General features: G+C 41.9%; 2 pseudogenes; one reads left to right on the top strand and one right to left on the bottom strand.

Moving 5' to 3' along the window:
• The first annotated feature begins 3595 nt into the window (after positions 1-3595).
• LOC144524259 (uncharacterized) lies at positions 3596-12026 on the top strand (annotated as a pseudogene).
• LOC144524867 (uncharacterized) lies at positions 8753-9641 on the bottom strand (annotated as a pseudogene).
• Positions 12027-12361: the final 335 nt, after the last annotated feature.

The raw sequence follows: 12361 nt of genomic DNA, 5'->3' as shown, positions 1-12361 counted from the left end.
GAAAATGGGATACACACACACACACACACACACACACACACACACACACACACACACACACACACACACACACACACACACACACACACACACACACACACACACACACACACCAGCAGTGCAACTATTATAATGCACAAAAATTAATGAGCTGAATTGGAACTGTAATATGGATATGGCTTTGCATCCTGACGAGAATCCATAAAGCAGCTCCTTTATTATGGTTTTATGAAGAAGTGAAGCATTGCAGAAAACTTAATAACACTGTTTGGCTGACTGACTGGCTACGTGCCTGACATCTTAGCTGCACTGCAAAAAAAAGGGAAATTTCTGATTGAACTACTTGTATTTAATCTCAAAATCTTTTTTTTCATTTCCCCCTATAACAAGTGAAGCAAATTCAGAGTAAAATGCAGCTGTGACACAAGTTTAATTTCTGTGATGTCGATGGATCAAGGCTTAAAACAGGCAAAGCCTTTCATATTTTTCTTGGAAATAATAATGTGATTGCTCATCATGGATCAAATGTTGGCGAAAAGACCCCACTGTGGGCAGTTCAGTCGATAGTTATTGGTTGATGACACAGCTGGATATGCTTCATATTATTATGCCGTAAGAACATTTTAGGTTCTCTTGTTCTTTAAAATGCATGCCTTCCATTCAGTGAGGTTCAGAAACTTTTAATTAGTTTGAGTCTCTCCTCTACTTTGTCTCTGCCTCCACAGCTGCGGCTGAATCTGCCTTAAAGGAACAGTCCAACATTTTGGAAACACATTTAAGCAGGGATTCAGATCCAAAGCACCGCAGGGGGCGATTTTGTTTAAGGTACCGCTGATACGCTCAAAGAAATCTAGTTTCAAAGGTTTATCAGATGCAAACATTGGTTTGGTTTGGTTATCACTACTTTATCTTTTGTTACAGCGATCACAAGGTAAACACTATAAATACTGTGTCCATATTACAAAGTACTTTTCCAGGAATGGGCACTTGAATGTATGTGATTGGCCAACACTTACTGTATGATGTTGTGTTGCCTTGCAGCAAAAATTGAGTCAGGTTAAATTTTTTTGACAGATGACTCAGTGTTTTCTGTCCATAACCTCCTGCGTGTGCACGCTTGCTCCGCTGCTGGACAAGCTCCATTCAGTTGGAACGCGGCCAGCCATAGTGGCGCTTTAAGCTTAAGCATGTTAACATGCTAACAATGATAGGGGGTGGGGGGGGGGGGGAAGAGAATGTGAAGTATAGAAGTCTTCCTGAATGCACTTACGCTGAGCTTTATTTAGTTAAGTACAAGTAGCAATATCACTCTGTGAAAATACTCTGTTGATGCTAAGTCTGATGTTCCAAATTGTACTAGTACTGATCACAAATAAACAGACTTGTTTTGCAGCGTGTTGCACTTCAGTACAGTACAGGTCAGTAAATGTACTTAGTTAAATCCTACCACTATTTATTGCCACATGATGTTATATTGTGTTGTAAGAGATGTATACATGTGGACTATGTAACAACATGGACCTACTGACCCAAAATCAGTTTCATTTAATCAGTACAGAGATAGATCTTGAACCTGATTAGCCTAGCTTAGCAAAAAGACTGAAAGCAGCAGGAACTTGCTCGCCTAGCTAAGATGAAAGGGAAACAATACTCCTTCCAGCATCTGCAAAGCTATGTTTCTGCAAGCTCTGCCAATTGTTCACAGCACTGAGCTCTATTAGCCTGGAGTAACACAAAATAAATGGCTACTGTAATCTTCATGCTGGGTCGTCTTTTCATCTCAGATATAACTGGGATCCCCACATTCTGCAGCTGCTTGTACCCTCGCTGGCCCTCTTAGATCTCCTGCTTCTCAAAGAAGGCATTAGTAGTGCTTTAACTCAAGTGCACTGTGATGTAATGAGAGCAGATTAGGACCCATTAGAAATGGGCTGACTTGTGTTACACTATAATTACGAGGCAAAGATCAGAAAATTACATCTAATTTGGTAACATATTATTAACTATACTGGTGTCCCATTATGTATTGTGACTATTATCATAATCAGGGACTCACAATGTACATATGATGCATTATAATGCTGCATTTGTGCTCATTGCAAAGAATGTTAAAAAGGGAAAAGAAAGAAAATTGACAGAAGGTAAGGAATATAATGCAGGGTGTTGAGGTGACTGAGAATGTAGATGTACAGTATATAGATATACAGGTTACTGGATCTCTGGAAAAACAATTCCTTACAGGCACAATACAAAACTAGCCCTATTTATACCGGTCATTTCAAGTGTCTCGTATCCAGATCAAGTCCGGAGGAGATTTAAAACAGTTGCATTTACACACATGTTGGCCTAATCATTCATCTGATTGCAATCACTCTTATTTTCTGGGTTCCTCGTACATCAGGATCCAGACGAAGGTGGTGATGCACCTGAGACTGTTTGCTAACTGCTAGCTTTCCTTGTTTCTTTTATGAGAACAATGACTAGATTCAGTGTCATTCACTGTAACTTCACCACAGGGACATAGGAGACAGACAGACAATCAGACAGTGAGGCGATATTTCCACAGACTGCTTAAGCTTGATTTGGTTCTGCGTTGAATCTACGCCGTAGGTACGCGTGGCTACGGACCCTACACCGTTGCCTGACGTGTACCTTCCCAGAACGTTGAGGCGATGCAGACCGCAACAACTATGATTGGTCCGCTTGGCCCTGGCTTGGTAGCGCCACATTTCCTATTATTCATTTCCGAGTTCTCCTTTTCCGTAAACAACATGAAATCAAGGAGAGGGTTAATCTTTCTCTCTTTTTTCTCTCTGCGTAGTACAACCATAAAGCCTGAGTCCAATAAGTCTCAAACATCCTCCAGAGGTGCTTCAAACAGGCAGATTTCAATCCGTCTTGGATGCATTTACACTTAGCTTTTTTATAAGATCATATAGCTTTCTGATCCGGCAAGACGCTTGAAGTGAGAAAGTGTCAATGGGGTCATTGTCTCAAAAACTTAGATCAGTCTAAGAGTCTGAAGGATACACTGAGGATACACTCTCCAAACATGTTTTCTCTTATTTCTTTCAGTCCAAAATCCACCTAAGGAAAACATTTTAAAACCACTATTTAAACTAAGTACGAATAATTGTTTATTTGTTCAACACTTGGTTATCAATGTAACAAGTGCCCACATTATATTAAAAGATATAATAAACTTCAAAGAAACATGTTCAGGCATAGTGTCAGCTGAACATATCTACCTCCACACTACTAGCCAGTCGCTGTTTGAGGTGGCCATCAGTGTTGGGAGTAACGGCGTTTAAGTATGACGGCGTTACTAACGGCGTTATTTTTTCGGTAACGGAGTAATCTAATTAATTACTTTTCCCATTGTTGCAACGCTGTTATCGTTACTGAGAATGTAAAGTGGCGCGTTACTACAATTTGGTTGAATGAAGCGCGAGGTGTCAGGCTTTGTCTACACTGGAGAGAGCAGGGGTGGGGATGATGACACCGTTGCAAAATGATGACTGGCTGGGTGGGCGGATGCCCTGCTCACGCTGTCTCACTGCACGCTCTGACTACCACTAAACACAAGACAGCGACAATGGCGACGAGCCAGGGAAATTCAAAGGTAGCGTTCTCGATCTGGAAGCACTACTTCTCGCTCATTGAAATTAAAGGCAAGAATGTTTTATGTAACATGCACGCTATGCCCAGGAAAAAATACTTTATCCACATCTGCCTCAAACTCGAATCTTATGAAGCACCTCACATCAACACATGCTAACACGACACTTGTTGCTGCTGCTAACCCAACCCCAAGCCCAAATGCAGCTAGCGTGAGCTCCAGCGAAGGAGACAGAGCCACTCTGTTAAAACAAGCAATGCGCGATTTTTCTGTATATAGTGTTTTTATTCTTCAATCAGTTAATATAAACATCTTTGACGTTAAAGATGTTATAGAACGTAATAGTGTTATAGAACATAAAAAATAACGTCACAGTTACTTTGCTGAGTAACTAATTACTTTTACAATGTGGTAACTGAGTTACTAACTCAATTACTTTTTGGGAGAAGTAATTTGTAACTGTAACTAATTACTTTTTTAAAGTAAGATGACCAACACTGGTGGCCATACTTAGTTTTGGAAAGTTAAAACATTGTCTCCTAATTACGATGTCAGAATGGTGTTGGGGGAAGAGGTTGCAGATGCTATTGGATGTGGGAACATGATAGTATTGTGACTTATTGAGATGCTATTAAGAAGTGTAATGAGAGGATAAAATGCATTTGGTCATGTTTCAACACTTGAATATAAAGACTTTAAACTAATGTTAAGGGTTCTGCATGGAACACTTCTCACTGATTTGGCTCCTATTTGTGAAAACAGTCTGTTTTTAACTTCATGTTTCTTGAGCACACAGTCATGTGTTAAAAATGTCCTCTCACTGAAACGTATCTGGCTGAATGGCTGTTCTTGAGGAACAGCAGTGTGTGTGAGTGGACGGATAAGCCATGCTGGTTAAACTGCATGGATTTATCTTTGTTCAGATTCGTGAACAAAGTCTGGCACCTCAGGCTGTTCAAACTATTTTAAGTTAATACAAGAATTGTCTGAAGGCTGTGCAGTTAAATACCAACTCAATGGCCAGAGTGTAATTTGTTGCTTGGAAACAAAAATAATTAACTAGAGTAATTAAGCATATCAAGAACCAAGGCCAAGACAAGTCAGTGTAAAAAAGTGATTCATTCCAACTTGCATTAATATTATAAACAATACTACAAATCACATCATCACTCTCGCCACATTATGCTACTGTTTTATGCAATGTTGTTTTATTCTATCTGTGTGTACTATGTGTCACATCAAACACTAACTTCCCACACACTGTGATGGCCACTAAGTTTCTCTGAATCTTAATTCTGAATCTGAATAACTACCATACTGCGGATATTTAAAGATACATGTAGAATGCAATATTTAATCGGAACTTCACTGAACTCCTTTGATGCCATTTCTTTCTCGTGGCAGAGTTTTTCCCCACAGGAGACCATCTGGTGTGTTATCTCCCAGTCTTAAATCATGAGTCAGTGTGAAGGGATCATTGTGGCAGGGGGCTTAGAGCAGACGACATACTCTGGCACTTCACTATCTTTGTTTGCTTGCAGGGATGCAAGCCGTCCATTTTAGAAAAGCACTCCCTGGCTTTGTTATAGGATTAAATTGTTCCCCCAAATTGCAAAGTTCACAACATTTCCCATAATTGGCATTTGCGTTGGGTTTCAACAGTGGTGGAGTCAGGCTGTCTGAGTACAGAACAAAATAAAAAATAAACCAGCTGCATGCAGTGGGGCACCACCACGCAGAACGTTTTCTAGCATATAGGGCAGCCTATATGGAACTGTATCGCATTTTCTCCATTTAAGGGCCCCCATGGGGAACTTCATCGTGTTTAATATACAGGGGCATCTTAGACGGCACTTTTGCTGAGTTTTTTACTCTCATGGCGGCACCAATGGGGGCGGTCATAAAATAACAGTCGCTACCTTGGAGGACATTTGGGGATTTATGTTGTGTGGTGTTTAGGGCATGCACCAACAAATCTTTACCTTCAAATCTAGAAAGTCAACTGAATAACCAATGCTCCTGACCCAATAAGTAGCCTTGAGCAGTGAGCTCCACTCCCTGGTAACAGAGAGCACCACCGTCAGCTCAGCTGTGATTCAAAGTACGCAACCTCCTCGTTGTAAGCCAGCAAAAGGCACAGACACAATCATAATATGATAACTGAAACCGAATGAGATAGTCGGGACTGGCACCTGCCTTAGCAGACTACTCCACTGAACAGGAGGCAGTCCGAATCGGCGCTGAACATCGCAATGGTATTTACAGTGATGCATTCACTTACTGATGTACATACTAAGCTGATGTGGCTGCTTAGCTCAGGTGAACACCCACGTAGTCAGTGAGAGCTGACATAATGAACAATAACTTTACGAGATCAAGGATCCGCAGATGCTCTTCACCCATTACAGGACCTCTTAGTGCACAATCTATTTTCATTTCTTTGTGTGGCACTTTGTGTGCCACCAAAGTGGTGGTCTGACTGACTGAAACTGCCAATCCTAAAGCAACTAGTGTGGAGAAAATGGATTAAAGTGACATTGTTCTGCAATCACCAATGTGACCAATCTATCACAGAAAGATGATAGGGTATAAGGATGAAGGAAAAGAAAGAAGAGAGGTAACAGAGGGAATGAGGAACGACAGGAAAGGCTCTAGGACAAACAGTTGGTTGAGAGATGAGGAAGAGAAGTGGAGACGAACAAAAATGATAGGGAAGGCATAAAGAGACCATAAAAAGATGAAAGTGATGTTATATATGTAGACAGGCAGAGTGTGTGTGTGTGTGTGTGTAAAGGGTGTGGGTCAAACAGAGTGGAAGATGGGATGAGTAAATACTGAAATGAAGAGGAAGTGGGTCCTTAGCTAAGTCAGCTGGCATATACTGTAAATCCCCTGGACCTGTAAATAATTCATAAACACTTCTTTCCATGCTGATGATCGCTTTTATTTTATCACTCACGTCCACTACAGACCGTCTACTGGACTTTTGAACTTAGTGTAGCACAAATACACCTTGCTCCTCTTCCCCACACTACCACCACCACCACCACCAGTCTTCTTCATCAGTACTCTCTCACTTTATTGTTATTGCTTTATTGATCTATATTCCACTGCATGTCTCTTTGAATTTCTCCTGTTTTGGACTCAACAAGACAAGACATGACTGAACTGATGCTTAAATAGATTGCACATGACTGGGCCGGACTGGGTTGGACAGGAATTAACTGGAGACTGAACATGGTTTAACTAAACAAATGTACAAGTAAACAGGTCCTGGAAACATCAAAATTAAAAGGGTTCTTCCTTAGGGGACCATAATTGGGCTTATAAAAACTTCATGGCAAAGCTGTGTTTCTGAACATGAAAAATCCAATATTCACTACTCTTGTTGCTCTGTTTTGGTCTCCTTATCTGTCTCTTTAGCTGCTAAATGCTCCACTATGTTCACCAGTGTTTGGAGCTGAGCAGGTATTACAGTGGGTTTATCACAGCAGAAAAAAAGCTGCCTGGACTGTGAGACCACATAATGCGTGTGCCATAAAACCTAAACATTGAGCTAAAAGATGTTGAAAAGTTCAGTAGACCTTCAGCGTTGAGTAATGCTTCTTGGGCTTGTGTTATTGTAGGACCTCAATTCATTTACTTGATAAATATTGATAAGTGAAGCTTTTACTTGGAGCCATGAATACCCAGTGAGACTTTCATGAACCTCTGTCCATTCATTTTCCACATACCCATGGATCAAAGACAAAATTTGGCCGGATGATGGTGTTAAAAAGGAGGTGACCAAAAGCCTCATTTCCACCAAGCATTCCGGTTCATTTATATCCTTTAACGCCCACTTAAAACAAATCTCAAGAACAGCCTTTTTTCACCTGCCTAACATTGCCAAAATTAGGCACATCATGTCTCAAAATGATGCTGAAAAGCAAGTCCATGCATTTGTTACTTTCAATTCAATTCAATTCAGTTTTATTTATAGTATCAAATCATAACAAGAGTTATCTCGAGACACTTTACAGATAGAGTAGGACTAGACCACACTCTATAATTTACAAAGCCCCAACAATTACAATAATTCCCTCAAGAGCAAGCATTAGCGGTAGCTATTGCGACAGTGGCAAGGAAAAACTCCCTTTCGGGAAGAAACCTCGGACAGACCCAGACTCTTGGTAGGCAGTGTCTGACGGTGCCGGTTGGGGATGTGATGAACAGTGGTAGTAATAGTCACAATAAAGATAATGGAACAGTGACTACAATGGTAGTCGTAGTAGTTCATGTCATAGTAGGGCACAGCAGGGCATTACGGGGTGTAATGTGGGACAGCACAGCATGCGTGAACGCGGTAGGACGCAGCAGGATGCAGCCGGACACTGCAGGGAATCGCAGAGCGTAGCAAGGTGTAGCAGGTCCCTAGCGACAGCTGCACCCAAGACCCAGGTCTTGGTGCCATCCTAATCCAACTCCCCAGAGCTAGGTTAGTAACAAGCATTTCTGGGAGAAGGATGCACATAAAAGGAACAAATGAAAAGAGAGATGAAAGAGCAGCTCATTGTGTCATAGGAAGGAAGGAAATTCCCCAGCAGTCTAGAATTATAATAGCATAACTAAGAGAGGCAGGCTAAAGAGAGGTGCCGGATCGGGCTTGAACTCTCCCCTGCCAGAACGGGCTGTACTTCCTGCCCCCTGTACTCTCACTATATTATTGATTGTATGATAGGTAGATCTGATGACTATGAGGAGAAGCAGAGGGAAGCTGGGGTGCTGTGTCTGTAGCTATACACCCTGCCCCGCCGGTCTAGGCATACGCTGCGACTCCTCACTCCCTAACTATAAGCATTCGGTTGGGGAGATTGTATTTGAGGAACGTTGTCGTTTGGCCGATCCAGGCAGTGTAGGCCACCGGACCGTCTGACTACTGCATCCCTCAGAAGCTTTCGCCGCGCGGTAGCAATTCTCTTCTGTGACGACAGCTGGTCAGTCGGCGTTGAAGGGGGGCGAGCCCAGCAAACTGCATCGCCCGCTACCGGTTCCGACTATGGACGTTGGCAGGCGGCTGAGTCCCATGGCGCAGTATCCTGGGAGGCCGTCAGGAGAGATGAGATCCGGAGCGACTGATTATGAGCCACGTCCCTAACTATAAGCTTTATCAAAGAGGAGGGTTTTCAGTTTATTCTTAAATGTGGTGACGGTGTCTGCCCCCCGAACCCAGACTGAGAGCTGGTTCCACAGGAGTGGAGCCTGGTAGTTGAAGGCTCTGGCTCCCATTCTACTTTTAGAGACTCTAGGAACCACTACTAGCTCTGAGTTCTGGGAGTGCAGTGCTCTAATGGAACAATAAGGTACTAAGAGCTCTTCTAGATATGATGGTGCTTGACCATTTAGAGCTTTGTAGGTCAGGAGAAGGATTTTAAATTCAATCCTGGATTTTACAGGAAGCCAATGCAGAGAAGCTAGTACAGGGGAAATATGGTCTCTTTTTTTAGTTCTTGTCAGAACACGTGCTGCAGCATTCTGGATCAGCTGGAGAGTCCTAAGGGACTTATTTGAGCATCCTGATAGTAAGGAATTACAGTAGTCCAGCCTGGAAGTAACGAATGCATGGACTAGTTTTTCAGCATCGTTTTTAGATAGGATGTTCCTGATTTTGGCAATGTTACGAAGATGGAAAAAGGCTGTTCTTGAGGTTTGTTTTAAGTGGGCGTCAAAGGATAAGTCTTGATCAAAAATAACTCCTAGATTTCTGACAGTAGTGGTGTAGGCAAGGGCAATGCCATCTAAGGTAGCTATATCTTTAGATAATGAAGTCCGGAGGTGCTTGGGTCCCAGGACAATAACTTCAGTTCTGTTGGAGTTTAACATCAGAAAATTGTAGGTCATCCAGGTTTTTATATCTTTAATGCACGCTTGAAGACAGATATAATTGGGTGTCGTCTGCGTAGCAGTGAAAGTTAATTGAGTGTTTCCTAATGATATTGCCTAGAGGAAGCATATATAAGGAGAATAGAATTGGTCCAAGCATCGAGCCTTGAGGAACACCATGGCTGACTTTAGCGTACTTGGAGGATTTATCATTGATATTAACAAATTGGGAGCGCTCAGAGAAATAGGACTTAAACCAGCTTAGTGTGATTCCTTTAATGCCAACTAAATATTCCAGTCTCTGTACCAGGATGGTATGGTCAATAGTGTCGAATGCAGCACTAAGGTCCAATAAGACAAGTATGGAAACAAGTCCTTTGTCAGCAGCAGTGAGAAGGTCGTTAGTCATTTTGGATGTAGTATTTTCTATGTAGAAAGTCACATAACTGATTAGCGACTCCTTTCTCAAGGATCTTGGAGAGAAAGGGAAGGTTAGATATAGGTCTATAGTTGGCTAAGACCTCGGGATCGAGGGTGGGTTTTTTCAGAATAGGTTTTATCACAGCTACTTTAAATGACTGCGGTACATAACCTGTTAATATAGGCATATTGATCGTGTCTAATAATGTGGTGTTTACCACGGGTAGTACTTCTTTAAGTAGCCTTGTTGGAATGGGGTCTAGGAGACAGGTAGTTGGCTTAGCTGAAGAGACTATAGGTCTATAGCTGAAGGTCTATAGGAAAAAAGCAGTCTAAGTATGTATCGGGTCCTGTCGTTCTCTCCAGCCCCCCTACGCCCAATATGGGCAATAATACTTCAAGGCTGGACTATTGTAATTCCTTACTATTAGGTTGCTCAAATAAGTCCCATATGACTCTCCAGCTGATCCAGAATACTGCACCGCATGTGCTGACAAGAACTAAGAAAAGAGATGATATTTTTCCTGTATTAGCTTTTCTGCATTTCTGCACTTCCTGTAAAATCCAGGATTGAATTTAAAATCCTTCTCCTGACATACAAAGCTATTAATGGTCAGGCACCATTATATCTTAAAGAGCTCATAGTACCTTATTGTCCCACTGGAGCCAGGGACGGACTGACAATCTGTGCGTTCTGTAAAAGTCGGCACAAAAAAGTCTAATAAAGCGGTATTAACAGCCAACAGCAGGGGGCGCTAATACGATCACGTATATGCTACGTGTAAAAAAAAAAACTGAGGAAGAATAGTAGGCCTACTAGTCTGGCTATCACCAGACCATAACTAGTAGAAAACGTAAGGAGAAAGGTGGATTGGAAAAATTCAAAGAAAAGAGGGCCGAGTCTCTCGAGACTGATGCAGCAAAATGCAAAAAGCTCACAGAACTTTTTGGTTGCAGTGCAACTGTGAGCAGCAGCAGTAATGTTGTAGTCCTTGACGACCAAAGCAAATCTGCATCACTTAGCCAGAGTGTAGAGGACCAAGTGGAAGCTGAGCCTGAGCATCCACAGTCTGGTCATGATTTTAACGAGTTAATTTCACATCAGCAAGAGGTACTGGTAAGTGCTAGGAGCAGGACACATATAATAGGCTGTCTTTATCCCTATCTTAGCGAATTGCATAGTCAGCTATCAACATGGGTGTGCATCATGATTATGAAAATGATTGTGCCATTTAGTGCTGTCAAATGTAACGTGTTTAATAATTTCTGTTAGGTTAATTAGCGTTAGAAATTAATCGCAGGTTGACCGCGATTTCACTTGGTTGTATATGAGAGGTTGGAGTGAGCTCACTTTTGCTGCTAGGATGAAGACTATGGTATTGAATTAAACGGGAAAACATCAGGCATGCATTGGTACCACTCTAAACGTGCTAACAAACAGGGAAGGGGGCTAAATAATTTACCAAATTTAACCAAAAGTTTAACCAAAAAAATCCTTGCTTGCACTTCTTCCGTCTTCCATCAGAGTGCAGTTTTTTTTTGTTCAGGTACAGCAAGTAGCCTACTTTATCTCTGAAAGTGTTGTCAGTAATACTCTGTAGTACTGTTTTATAAGTTTGTGTAATTTGGGGTTTCTGTAGCCAGTGACATTTCATTATTTGTATTTTATTTTCAATGCAGATGTAATGGCATTGTACATTTTTTGTTTTGATTTGAAGACTGAGGCTTCATTAATAAACACAACCCCAATTATCATCATTGGTTTTGAGATGTTACTTGCTGTGAATACCTTGTCTGATAGGCTACAGTATTGTGGCATAGTATCAGGACATCCTGGCTAGTATCTGTCGCTAGGGGCGAATGGCCGGACGATGGGCCTATTTGGGAGAAAGTCCAGGGATGTTTTTTTAGCCCCAGTCCATCCCTGACTAGAGCACTGCACTCCCAGAATGCAGAGTTACTTGTGGTTCCTAGAGTCTCTAAAAGTAGAATGGGAGCCAGAGCCTTCAGCTATCAGGCTCCTCTCCTGTGGAACCAGCTCCCATTCTGGGTTCTGGAGGCAGACACCGTCACCACATTTAAGAGTAAACTTAAAACTCTCCTCTTTGATAAAGCTTATAGTTAGGGAGTAAGGTACATGTCTGTACGGGTTACCTACAGTTCTAATGGTACTATACCAAAAGGTGATGAAAAGGTGGCTAAACATAATGATTCATCCTCTGGAGACCGTAAATACTCACAGCAATATTGAATGGCAAGCTGGCCGGACGGTTGTTGAAGTATGTTGATCTGGACCAAAGTGTTGGATAGATGGACACTCTTAGGCCGCTGTCCCAAGGCCTCGTTGCTGCTGCTGAGTTCACAAAGGACAAACATTACCATTCACTCTTTCAACTTATTGCTATTGTTATATGGCTGCTGTTTTCTGTTAAGGTAGGAGGGAGAACAAGTTCTAAAGTG

This window comes from Sander vitreus, chromosome 10 (assembly GCF_031162955.1).
Source record: "Sander vitreus isolate 19-12246 chromosome 10, sanVit1, whole genome shotgun sequence".
NCBI classification, from domain to species: domain Eukaryota; kingdom Metazoa; phylum Chordata; class Actinopteri; order Perciformes; family Percidae; genus Sander; species Sander vitreus.
The sequence above is the reverse complement of the archived record's forward strand: the minus strand, read 5'-3'. Positions and strand labels throughout refer to the sequence as shown.